A 13,980-nucleotide genomic window follows, 5' to 3' on the forward strand; every position below is an offset into this window, starting at 1 on the left:
TTCTCCTTTTTGGATTGATAATTGAATCTGTTATCCAAACCAGTGCTGTAGCTTGACTGTACAGTTTGATGTTCGGTACAGCAAGACCTCTTTTTTCATCTTGTAATACTTTAAATCTTACTCTTGGCTTTCTTCTGCTCCATATGAAATTATTTATAGTGCTCTGCCATTTTTTCAAAGTCTTTTCGTTTATATATATTGGTAACATCTGGAATTTAAAAAATCAGCCTTGGTAATATGTTCATTTTGACTGCAGAGATTCTTCCCAGCCATGACATTTTTAACTTTTAGAGGTAGCTTTCTGTTTCCTTTTCCTTAACACAGCTGGAAAGACTAAGATGGGAGAAAGTTTCACACCACTGATCAAAACATGCCCTTTCTAGCAAATAAAAATAAAATAAAAAACAAAACAAAAAACAGATCAGATTTTCTGCTGATTTCCCCCCAATTTTTAATAATATATTTTAATTTCTAATATTGTTTATTATCATTTCTATTAAAAGCTGTTTCAAACCTAGTGACCACAGAATTTCAGTATAGTCTCACCATATGCATATTTACTTGATAGTAATCCTACTGGGTTAAAGGGGCTTATTCCATGGAATGATGCATATGTCTAACCTTGAACATATGAATCTACCTTATACTGAGTCATACCACTAATCATGTAGCCCAGTCTATCAGGAAAAATGGGCAGGGATTTAAGCTAAGCATTCTACTGGCCCTTTTACAGCAAATGCATAGTATTCATACTTTATTACTCAAACACCATGCTGCATATATATTGCGGTACAAACAGAACTCCAGATGAAAAGAAGTCATGGACATGGTCCACTTCCTTCTCATTTTGTGAAATAAATGTTCTTCATCTGAAATTGTACATATTGTACAGAATTTGAGCATGTTGTAAAACATGCAATTTGTAGATGTAATTTTGAAAGGATAAATCAATCAAAATGTTGCAAAACTAATCACAGTTTGCAACTAGTCAAAATTACATGTTCATTAATTTATATAAGATTGAAGACACTGAGCACTGAAGATTACAAGTTTAATTCTTTTAGTTTAATTCGGTGTTTTTGTTTTATCAAAACAGAATGAGATCTAATTAGTCTAGGAATGATCTATCATTACAGGCAATGCTGTGGTGGGATTGGACCTGTTAACCATAACCATTTCGCCAGCCTGGCTTTCAAACAGGGCTTGTCTGTGTTAATCAAAAACTCAGAAGTCAATTGAAATACATCACACATTCTCATACTGCCACCTGTAGTTCAATTCAGATTTGCACACACTGAAGCTGTATGTGCATAAACATGTGTTCCTGTTCAGACAACATGGTAACCACACACATGACAGTATTGTACTCCTTCAATATGTGTGGTTACCAGCCTCCCAGAATACACAGAATACACAGATGTACCATCTAAAATTGGCTGATGCCAGTCATGAATCATTTAGGACGGGACCCAGGAGCTCCCAACAAGCCTCTACATCCCGACCAATTTCCAACAGCACCTGCACGGCCAGTGCTGGATGCTGACAATCTCCATATGCCAAACCTCTCAAAACAGTGCTCAAGCTGCAAAGAAATCTGATTGATCATATGTGGTATGGATGACCTAGTAGAAAACAGTCTGTGCAAGGCAGATGCATTTGATTTGCAAGCAGCCTATTGGTGAAAATAAAATCACCACAAGTTACAGCATCAACCACAGTTTCTGTTAAGAAGTGTTTGGGAAAATAGCCTGTTTACCTATATGGCGCTTCTGTTTCCATCAAATATTTCATATATTTTGTGAGATGATCTATCCCCAAATACGTATTACAGTAGTTCCCAAACTTTTCGGGCCACTGCCCCCTTGGTTCCACAAACTCAACCCCAGCGCCTCCTACCCTACCCTATAAAAAGTATTATTCAAAATAGGGGTTTGCATGACTCACTAAAGAAGTTAATAACAGCAAAATTTCAAAACATTAAAATTAATTGGACAACTGTTCAAAATCAAATTACAATGTTTTAGTTGAAATTTATTCAACGAAACTGATGGACTTGACCCAGTGGCACCAGCTCTTCAAAGTCTAGAAAAAAAATCTGATCGTTTCCACTAACTTTGCCAGCATGGTGCCATAGCTTGATCCATTGTAAGGGGCCTACCTCTAGCGCCCCCCTGCTGCCCTCTTGCCTCTTAGTGCACCTCTAGGTAATCCCACTGCCCCCCAGGGGGTGGTACTGCCCACTTTGGGAACCACTGATATATTAGGTCACCTCTCTACCACTTTTGTTTGGGTGATACACAGGCATTCTTTGTTTCACTATTTTTTGTTGCAGTGCTGGCAAAGACTGCCATCTGGTGGTAATCCACTATGAACCAAAACCGAGGCATCAACAGGGAGAAGAAACTGGGGGAAGGAGGATAATGCCAGCCTAAGCTCTACACATTCTCTTTCAGTGCTAGCAAAGTTAATAACTGTTTTAGTGCAAACTAAAAATAATAGCTTACAATGCATAAATTGCTGCTTGAGGAAAAATACGTAGGCAGCTTTGTTCCAAAAGGCTTTCATTACAACTTCCCTGTTGCCAAATTGGCATGCGTATAATTATCCTCGAAGCCTCTGCCTGAGACCCTGGAGAGCTGCTGCCAGTCTGAGCAGACACTACTGACCTTGATGGATGATCGTCTGATTCAGTATAAGGCAGTTTCATGTGTGTTCAAGTGTGTTGTTTCTGAAGCTGGTACCAGTGATGGTACCAGAAAAAATATTCGGAAGGGTCAAAGTAGTATCTGAGGAGCTAAGCGCTGTCTGTGAGCCCTGCGGCGCTCCCCTGCTTTTGCCTGGACATGCATTTTCTTAACGTTCTGAGTCTATGGGCCAAACTAGACAATACCACGTCCCTGTGTCTGTCAAAGGGACACAGCACCATTTCACAGCCTTTCAAATTGCTGCAGGGTCCTAATCCTGCTGGGGACTGTGGAACAGGGAGATGAGGGGCTCCTGTTCCCCACCACCACCGGTATCATTTTCAAGAGCCACAGCCATTTCAGCCATGGTTCTGGGAGGAGGATGCACAGGAACCCTTCATCCCCTTGCACATAGCCCCCCAGCAAGATTGGGTCCCTGCAGGTTTTTGAAAAGTAAAAAACCAGACTCTTAACCTCTAACCCTGCTGGCGGCCAGCGGGGGATCTGGCAACCCTGCTCTTAAATGGCACTGCATCCCAGTGGCAGACTTGGGGACATGGTATCATCTAGTCTGGTCCCGATTTTTCATCTTGTGATTCTATTATATTTTCTAGAGTATCCCTGGTTTCTCTATATATGGCCATTAACGCATGGCTGCTTTCTCTCTCTTTCCCCCCAGGAATGTAGTGAATTGGTGAGGTCAGCATGCACGTGCTTCACCCACGTGCGTGTTCAACCCTCCCCCTTTTGCTACATCCCCGGGAGAACCCATCCCTCTGTTGTCATGACTTAAATGGAAGGCGCGCAACAGAGGAAGGAGTTCGCCCATGCGTGCTGGGCGCATGGGTTGACTCCCCGCTGGGAGACTTCTGGGCCCCGACAGTAGCAGTGGCTGCTTCTTTCCCCGCTGGGTAGAAGGCCCTGCCCGGCCCTGGAGGGGGCAGCAGCAGCAGCGGCACCTTTTCCTCCCTCCACCCAACCCCACGCCTCTCTCTACCTAGCCAGTAGTGGCTTCCTGAGCCGACTCTGTACGCTTCCAGCTGTCTGCGGCATGGACGCAGGAAGCCACCGCTTGACGGCGGTTGGAAGCATGCAGCGTAGGCGCAGGAAGGAGCTGATGGGGCTCTGGGCTGCATGCTTCCAGCCACTGTCTGAGGTGTGCATCATTTGTTGCCAACCAAAGGAACCGCCGCTGCACCTCCACCACTGACGGTGGGGCTGCAGGTTGCAGTCAGGTGGGCTTAAAACCCTGTCTGGTGTTGGGGGGGAGGCAGAGGAGGGCACGGGCGAGCAGGCGGAGAGGCAGAGAGAGGCGCTGGGTGGGGGCGGAAAGTCACCTCCGCTACAGGGGCCGGGAAGTGGCTTCTCCTGCCGGGGAAGGCGCCCCTTCATCTTTCTTTGTCCCTGTCCATGCGTTCAACTTTTTGAACGCGCTATTAATAAGTGTGAGACAGGACAGGGACAAACAAACTGGAACCCTGCTGTTATGTATGTAGCAGAGAGCAAGGGCTATGTTGAGCATGAAGTCTGCGCCAGGCTCCTTGCCTGTGTGTTCCTATTGGACAGTGGTCTAAAGCCGCCCGATCACGGACTTGGCCTTGCTCCTGAGCTCCCATTGGACAATGAACTACTCCCGGCCAATTGCAGACTTGGGGGTGTGGCTCTGGGGGGTTGGGTGAGCATATAAGCCAGGGTGGTGTGAGGTTTCGCTCAGAGCTGCACAGTTACAGCTGAAATCACGTCTAGTTTTTAATCAAGCAGTTGTGTTGGAACTCCGTCTCTGGTCTCGTTCATCGCCCATGCGTACATAACACCTGCCATGCGTTAATGGCCTATCCTGCTTGTAGAGGCAAAGCTTTTGTCACGAATTGACTCACCTAATGTGATGCCTCGGCATGTTCAGTTGCGCAGGAAACTAAACAGTTTGTATGGAACCTTTTAGGGCTTACACCCTTCACCCAAGCTAACGATAGTGCCAGATTTTGTGCAGACAGGAGAATGGCTCACAGCTTTGGAGGAAATTAAACGCATAATACTTTTCTGGCTGTAACATCATTCCCCCCATATAATTGGACTGAAATTTTCAGAAATTTCACCTCTAGCCCAAGGGATCATCTCCATTCAATTTGAGACAGATAGGAGAAAGAATCCCTGTGTTTCTCTTCTTGGAACTCTTCCTTCTCACCGGATTGAGACTTTAATAATCCAAAACTACTCAGTTGAAAATAACGTTTGTAGAAAATCTCTATGCCTTACTTCCAAGGAAATGTGTTTACAATTACTAGGTCAGGGCCTGACCTGTAGTCCTTTATATTGCAACGGTGAATTAAAATTAGCAGCCCTTCCTGTGAATTTTGTGCATTTAGATTAGGTTTAGGAAAGCAGGATGGGGCAGTTAAAGACAACAATACATGGTAAGAATTTGTTGCGGCAGTAACCATTTTCTGTCTGTATTTTAAGTTTGGTCTTTCCTCCTTAGAACTTTTTTCTCTATGTCCGTGAAGTTCTCAGCATAAGCTGAGCTTCGGGAGACTTCTGAATTCCTTTCTGGCCTTTTCAGCCAAGTTTTTACATGTACCATGATAGGGCAAGGCTGCTGAGTGCCCCATCAGAGACTTGATGCTGGCATCTCTACCAGTACAACTATTGGTTCTTGCTGTATTTTGATGCTGTTGTAACACTTCCTTCATTAGTTATTACTAATTAGTTCATGCATGCCTATCGAAGTTGTAAGCTCTCAGGAAAATATGAGTTTATTCACAGGTCAGTTCTGAAAAATATATTTTTTAAAAAACACATTTTTTATTTCAGTGGTGTCTAATGGATGACAGCAGGGTGTCGAACATCCTTGCACTTGCCCTCCCTCCTCAAAGTCATAGCAGTTTCATTCAAGCCTATTTTGCTCATTTAATGTGCACCATACACATGTCTTCATAGATTGGTTATTATTCCTATGAATAATGGGATTGTTGATTCAAAGGCCTAGTGAAGATCCTCTTTCCATGTTACAGCAACAGGTATGTCAGTCAGCTCCCCCCAAGTCATGTGTGACATAAGTGCTCCATGCAGATGTCTGTATGTACGGACACCTCAACCAATGAATTCTTCTTTCTGAAGGGAGGGGGATCACATGATCAGAGCTATCTCTCCTATAGGCTGTTGTTTGACATGCCTGTGTCACTCATAGCATTGTGAAAGGAAACCTTGTCTGCCTGTTTCTCCATCACATGGAAGCACTAACTCTTCAATCCAGAATGAAGGGCTTTTCATTCCACAGTACTTTACCCACATAGTCTTGTTCATGAGTCAAGCTGACATGCACCAGTAGGCAAAGCTTATGCACATGAAATAATACCATTAATATCCTCTTCCTTGGGAGTCTGAAATCAAATCTCGATTTTAAAAAATTGGGGGAAAGACAAGAGATTGATTTTTATTGTGCATCTGTTCTACAATACCATGTTTCTAAAGGTTTGAGACTAAATATTATTTGTCCTATGCCGGACAGAAAGCTTCATTTTAAAGCCTGTGTATTAGATTTTCTTCCTCATTTGCTTTACCCTTCTGCTGCAAACCCAAACAATTCCTAGACAATGACTCGTGCTGACTAATGGCAGTCTGGGAAACTTTTAGACGTTCCTGCAATTTCAAACAAGAAAGCAAACTCTTGAAGTCAGTAGTTAAATATTTCTGTGAAGATCTGTCTAGCTTGGGTTGATTGTTTAAATATAGGGCATGATCCAGCCAAAGCTTTCTAATTCTCATGGACTGCAATGAGAGAGTTAAGTGTATTGAAACAGCAGGCCTTAAAATGACTTAAGTGTGGCTGGATTGTGCCCTGAAGTTGCAGATACACGTGTTGTGCTTCTCGGCGGCTTGAAAGCTACATTATGTATTTGGATAAATATATAGGGTGGCATGGGAACAGAGGCCCATAAATGTGACTACTACATTGTCAGTATCAACCTTCTAACCACCTAATAGATGTATAGCTGGGCTTCAACCTTTTTGGGCAGCCACCTGCTCCAGATTCCATGGTGAGAGATCCCTCTCCTTTCTGGAGTTTCCCATTCATCACATAAAACTTAATAGCAGGATTTTTACCATATGTGGTGGGAGTGTACTAGAGCCACAGTTTATTGGAAAAAAGTGATAAATATAATATATAAAGGTCTGGAAATAGAAATACCCATAAATCCAGAAATAATCTTGTTAAACTGTTTACCAACTATGAATAAGAAATTCCTTGATGTATTGCTCCATATGGTAACATTAGCAAGGATAAATTTTGCCAGATGCTAGAAAGGAGCAAATTCTCTAAATTTAGATAGTTGGTTCGACAAACTTACTATCAAAATAACAAAAATATAGAGGAATTAGATGGAATATGGAATCCCGCAATATCCTGAATGGAGAACGCGCTTAAAAGTCTAGATTCTGTTGGTGATGGTTCATAAAGAGAGTGTTTATTTAGAAAGTTATATAGGTTTTATAAGTTTTAGTACTGGTTGATGTTTTTTGGGAAAGAAGTTTGTTTTTAATGCTGCATTACTGTAAATCTTAATAATTTTTTAAAAAAACAATAGCAGGATGGCCTTTTTATTTAAGGCTGGGATGAGGAGACAAATCCTGCCCCTTCCCATGTGCAGGGGACTTGGGAGAATAAAGGAACCATATCCACTTGATATCAAGATAGTACAATCCTATGCAGTTACTCCATTCTAAGGGCTTTTCCACATGTGTTATTTCCTCACATGTGTGCCTGTATTGCATCATTTCCCCCCTTTTGCATATGTGATTTGCTCCCTCTAGTGGTTGTTTCAATATTTCATTGCTGTATCTCCAGCTTATTTAGGAGTGCAATTAAAATGCACCTAAAAGCCAGAGATACTGCAATGAAATATCAAAGCGACCACTAGAGGGAGCAAAACACGTGCCAAAAAGTAAAACAAATCCTGATGCAGTACCGGCACACAAGCAATGAAAATAAGATGTGTGGAAAAGCCCTAAATCCCTTGAAATTAGTGGGTTTGGACTCTGCAAAGAATTGCACTTCCGGAAGTGGCAATAAATATTCCATTCTAAGAATCTCCAAAGCCCAGTATGAGGAGAGAGACTGAACCCACCATCCTCTATGTGTGCCAGAAGAATTGGGAGGCAGGTGGGGGATCAGTTGTAGCCACCGACATGGTTGGCTACAAAGACTAGAAAAACTGTGTGTGATTGGTGGCGTTTGGGTTACAAAAAACAAATTTACAAAGTCAAATAACAAAGAAACCCAAAATCCTGCATAGTTCTCAAACTGTTTATTTGTCATTCACACTAATTATAATATTGAATTTACAGAAGAAATTGTGGTACAAAGAAAGCAAGTTTCCATTAGAACCAATGCAGCAGTCCAGCTGCTCCACATGCTAGTCACAATGAATTGTCTTGAACACACTGACCTTGCTATGTAGAGGAAGTGCCTACTCAGATGCAATGATATCTGGAGACCTGTTGGTGTTGGAGAAATAGACTCCAGTTCTCTCCCTAATTAGAGAACAGAGTTATCATTGGAAAGAAAAAGTATCAAGAAGAGGATCTGGCAATTCTTTGACACAGCATAGGTTGGTTGTAAATACGCCCAGAAAATGCTGTACTCACATATCCAAATATATGTTCCACAAAGGGCCCAACATCCATTGTGTTCATCCATCAAATTTACCGCACATCATTTCTCATAGAAACATTCCCCCCCCCAGAATTGTTTCTGTTACATCCAGAATACCACAAATAACCCACAGTTGTTTGCGCATTCATTTTCTCCTACAAAAAGTGAAGAGGTTTTGATGTGCCCACACAATGCCATGTGGTAACTGCTTACAAAGTAACTATAAGAGTTAAATCTCAAATCCTAAAATAATGAAGTCAAGAAGAAACAAGTTTCCTACAGTATTCAGCAAACACAAAGGCAAGTCCAGAATAAGATGTAACCAAAGGAAAAAGGTTGAATACTTACAAGCATTAACAATATTTTTCTATGAATTTTTTAAAAACCTATTTACAGACATAAATACAATGAAGTCTCCTGACACAAACCCTTTCACAATAAGTGAAGGAAAAATGACTGGTATTGACCAAGCAACATCAAGAAAGATGTAGTAAGGCATAAAAAGCCTTATAAAATAAAATGTCATAAACAAAAACATTGAGCAATGAATAATGCATGTTATGTGGCAAAAAGTAATGGATATCTTGAGGAAAGAAATTCAGAATTATTTATGGTTCTGGGATGTCTGTGTGAAAAAATCAGTTTAAGGGGATAAAGGATACTCTCTTTATAAAAGTCTCAGCACTCAGGAATAAAGTTTATTTATACTGCTAGAGGGTGAAGACATGTTATTTCCAGAGTTACGCTGGAGGATTTATATTCAACCTTAAACAAAGACCCTGGATTAAAAAAAAAAATTAGGCCAATGTAGCTCTATTAAAGTTTTGTAAATTAAAACTGGTTTAAACCCTACCGCTTCAGATTAATGGGGTTATAGACGGTGCTGTTCATTTAGATAAATTGCATTCCTCAGTACTCACCACTGACTAACTATTGTTATGATGTATTTTAAAAACATACTGCTTGGGTCAGCATTTTCAACTGCAGCTATAATTTTCCAAATGCAATAGTCAAACATCCTCCCAGGAGAGCAAAATTTAAAATGGAAAATTGTTGAAATTGTAATTGTAATATCTTACAGGATTTATGCATCATAAATATTTCTAATATTTGGTTAATGTGGATATACATGATGACAGAAAATGTCTGTCACATGCTGGATGTAGTGATTCCAGTTAGTTTCAGCAAAATGAGAGATCAGTTGACCTGTCTTCATCCTTTTAAACAAACAAACAAACCCTTAATCATGTGTCTGAACATGCGAGCCATTGACTAGAAGAATCAGCCCTATGGAGAATCATTGGCTTGAATCCACCAAAAGACTTCTGCATGTGCTAGAGTCCTAGATGAAGTGGGAAAAGTTAAACATGGTGCACGATGTTAAACATGGTGTATCCTGCTTTTTTTTTTGCTTGTGCAAGACATTTGCAAGCAATTACTGGGCTCTATAACATATAGGGACGAAATATCTTGCACAAACAGAACTGCACTACATTTGTTGACGTTTCTACTTGTGCACTGCTGGATCCATGCCATTGAATCTAGTAATCTATCAGTGGCTGGTTCAGAATGCTTTATATGTAATAGTCCCCCTGTGGACTCCTTAAATGAAGGAAATATGGTTAAAGATGGATCAGTTGGTAGTGTTCATATCTAGGCATAGGGAGTGTGGTTCAAGATCGAACAGGACTGCAACCTTACAAGAGTGAAACTCTTATGAACAATATGGAAGTTGCACCCCTGCTGTCTTCAGACTGCTATTGACCATATATGTGAGAGGTTGCACATGCAGAAAAAACAGAATGGGAACTGCATCTCTTAGCATCTACTCAGACATCATCAGACAGGTCCAGCGGTATTAATCTACATGATCAAGCGATTGTACCTTTTCGGGGCGGGAATCACATTCTGAAGTGGTACAGACTCAGACAGATGTGCAGATAAAGTTTCAGAACTGTGGCTTTAGAAGAAACTCCTTGTGGGATTATGTGTGTTATTAAACACAAGCAAGTGTTCCGCAAGACTAGATGGTACCTTGTAAAAATAAACATTAACAAGGTGGGATCCTTTCCAGATTTCAGAGCTGTGTTTTACACAGTATTATAGAACTAAGTGTCCAGTGAGCAAATCTCTGGCTGTTACCGCACTAGGTATTCCCAGTGATGTATCAAGAGTTTGGAAATGTTATTAAAAACATCGCTTTAAAAGGGTTTTTGGATGCCACGGCTAAAAAATGGTTGGAAGGTGTCTTCACAGCTAAAGGGTCCAAAGTGCGAACAGTATTTTTTATAACAGTTTCAAACTCTTAATACATTGGTGGGAATACATAGAAAGTGCGAACAGTATTTTTTATAACATTTTCAAACTCTTAATACATCGCTGGGAATACCTAGTGCGGTAACAGCCTCTTAATCCTAAATACAATTATTCTGAAGTTCTTAAACTAAGCCATTTACTTATGATTAATTATATTTAGGATTCCAGAACTCACTGACAAGTATTGGTGATAAGAAGTACCTTCCAAAAGGCAAATAGTTTTCTGATAAAATAGAAATGAATTGTATGCTTATGTGGCACTAAATTCAGAGTTCCTCCGCAATAATAAAGACTTCACATGAAGTGAAGGATGAGATGGGCAATATTATTTATTATTTATTTTATTCGATTTATACCCCACTCTCTTTCCCGGCCAAAAGCCGGGCTCAGAGCAGCTAACAATCATCACTGTGATCTTAATCTAGAGAGAGTTTAATCCAGGGAGAACTGTATTCCAGGAAGGCAGGCTGGTAACTTTGGAGAAGAATGGGGAATGGTAGCTAGATGCAAGTGAAGTGTTAGATGCAGTTATCTTGACTGATTAGTAGTAAGCATTCGGTCCTTTGTGAATGTAACCCCTCTGAGTTTTGAGTGTTATGATATAGCGATGGAGGAAGATGGAACGAATGTAGAATTGGCATAAGAGGATACTGGCAACTTTCAGAAACATATACCTAGTGCAATTTTCTGTATTAATATGCAGTGCCTTTTATGTGTTATGTAATATTAATTGAGCTGGACATAAAAACTGCATTTCCCAGGATCGCTTATCCTGGTCAAGTTCATTCTTTCCACACTAGCATGGCTTTATCCCAGTCCATTTGTGAAAGGTGATTCCAAACTAGATAGTCAAAGGTATGGGAGTGTGCACAGTGAATTCCTCTAATCCGGGGCACAACAGCATACAGTCTGTGATACTTCCAGTGGGGTAGCCATGTTAGAGTCCATTCCTGAAGGGGGGGAGGCGAAGCTCCTTAGGAGCTGGTGTGATCCTGCACCAGCATAGGTGCCACCTTATCACAGAATATGGTGGCACCTATGCCGGCGCGGTGGCAAACACACTGGTATTGGGGCACCGCCAGCCCCCTGCCACCAGTGCAGCCACACCAGTAGGGCAGTCCCAGAAGGGAAAGCCTGCACTGGTGCGGGGGGGGGGGTGTGTTCCCAAGGTGTTCCTGGAGGTGGCCTTTTGCCCCAGGAATGCCCCCCCCCCCGAGCGGCAATGGGGCTGTACCACCTTTTTTGGTGGTACAGAGAGCAGTGAGGCATTTCCTCCCTTTTTAAATTTTAAATGTTTAAAAAAGGTTTTTTTTTTGCCTCCACTGTGGCTGGGAAGCCTCGGAGGTGGCAGCGGCGGCATGGCTATGACGCTCCCGGCTGCTGCATATCTGCCCCCCCCTTCAGGATTGGGCTGTGTGTCTATTGTAGCTAAATAAAATAGAAATCCAGTGGCACCTTAAAGACTAACTCGGGTTCTGAGGCATAAATTCTGTAAAAATGGTGGCCTGATATTTGACATCTATAATAAATCACTATTTCTTTTGTCTAAATGGATGCCCACAGTAAGCACTTATGAAAGATAACATGTTATATTTGAAGCTGAATCTCATGGAAAAGTTATAGGACACATTTCAATGTCACTTAAAACATAAGAAACCAATACATGAAAAGTCAACAAAGTAGAGGGTCAAACTTTTTCAATTTTTTTTCCATTTTAGAAGCATAGAATTGTCTTGTATCTTCCAGATTAAAAAAAAATTAAGCTCTTCCAGTTGCAAAACCAATTCATTCAAACAGAGCATGGCATTCACCTTCAATACTGTAATAGAACAATAATATATGAAATTAAAAGGGCATGAAAATGACATTGTATAATCTCTTGAGTTTAGGATGAGATCAGGTGAAGTGTTCTGCAGAACGTTGACCTTACTGATGACATAGCGGCTTCACTCTGTAACAATTATACCAAAGTGCTACTGCATCAGACATACAAATAATGCAAAAGTGAAATCTACATACATAGAGATATATAGAAAGAAAGAAAAATACTTTAAATAAGTCCAGCTGTTTTGCCGCCTGCAGCCAAGGATCTTTCTAAACTGAATCCTTTATTCATGTTTTAAACACCCAACACTGATTTAAAGGCCTGCTTTCAAATACTCAATAGTCGACCTACAATTGTTCCACTAATTTTTAAGAAAGGTCCATTAACTAACGATCAAAGGTTATCCTGGATCTATTGACCTCAGCTGTTTTTCTTTAACAAAGAGTACATCTGCATTCAGACTAAACTCTCACATAAAATAGTGCCTTAAAATTTACAGTGATATCTTCTATGTTTCAGTTGTAATAGACCACAGTGATAGTCCCAGAACAACACTCCAGTTGAGCTATTATATTAAAAAATTACAAACCACTACCAGAATAGACTGTCCTGTGTACTAGTCCAGTATATTATTTTCCTTTCCTTTCCAATGGTGGGCTTAATTTTTCAAGATGCTGAATATCATATAATGCAACCCAATGCAAAGAGGTAAATCTTGATGAGGTCAATGAAACTTACTCCTTAGTAAGTGTGCATGGGATCAGAACCCTGCTCTGCTCAGGATCCTAGATGCACTTATGTGGAACTGGGTCCCAAACCAGATGTGACAAGCAGACACACATCTCATTCCTATTCTTTAACCAAAACCCAACCCCAACAGGCTTCTACTTTGAGAAGCTTCTTAATTATTTTCCCTCCAGTAATACAGCTACCCATATCTTGTCCCCTATGGGGAGAAAAGAACCGGGGAGGGGAGTTGAAAAATTGCTGTTCCCATGCTATTCTACCACTGAAACGCAAACCTCTCCCAGTGTTCTTAACAAACGAAAAAGGCAGAGAAAGACACGTGTGACTGTTTGCCATGTCTGTTTGGTCCTACAGTTTCAGTGGAACGTCTGTCTAAAATATTGTGCTTTGGATTAGAGCCTTAAACAAGTTCTTGCATCTTCCATTAGTTTAGGGTAGAATGTCCAGGATTTGTCAGATTCTGCCCATAATACGGAAGCTACATGTGAATGGGGTGTTACAGCATCCAGCTGTGTTTGTTTTTACTACTCAGTTCTGTTGCCCTTAGATCTTGGTGCAGTATAACATCCAGCTGTACTGGAAACTCTGAGTGCTATCAGAGACTGTTATTCAGCCACTGCCTCCCAGTATTCCTGAACCCCTGTCCAAATAAAATTGTGCCAAAATTTGGTGCAAAATTCTTTTTTTATAAAATGGAGACTCACAGACACCAATATATTTCTATTATACTAACATATAAAATAATTCTGAGGTCT

The sequence above is a fragment of the Euleptes europaea genome, chromosome 12 (genome assembly GCF_029931775.1).
Source record: "Euleptes europaea isolate rEulEur1 chromosome 12, rEulEur1.hap1, whole genome shotgun sequence".
NCBI lineage: Eukaryota > Metazoa > Chordata > Lepidosauria > Squamata > Sphaerodactylidae > Euleptes > Euleptes europaea.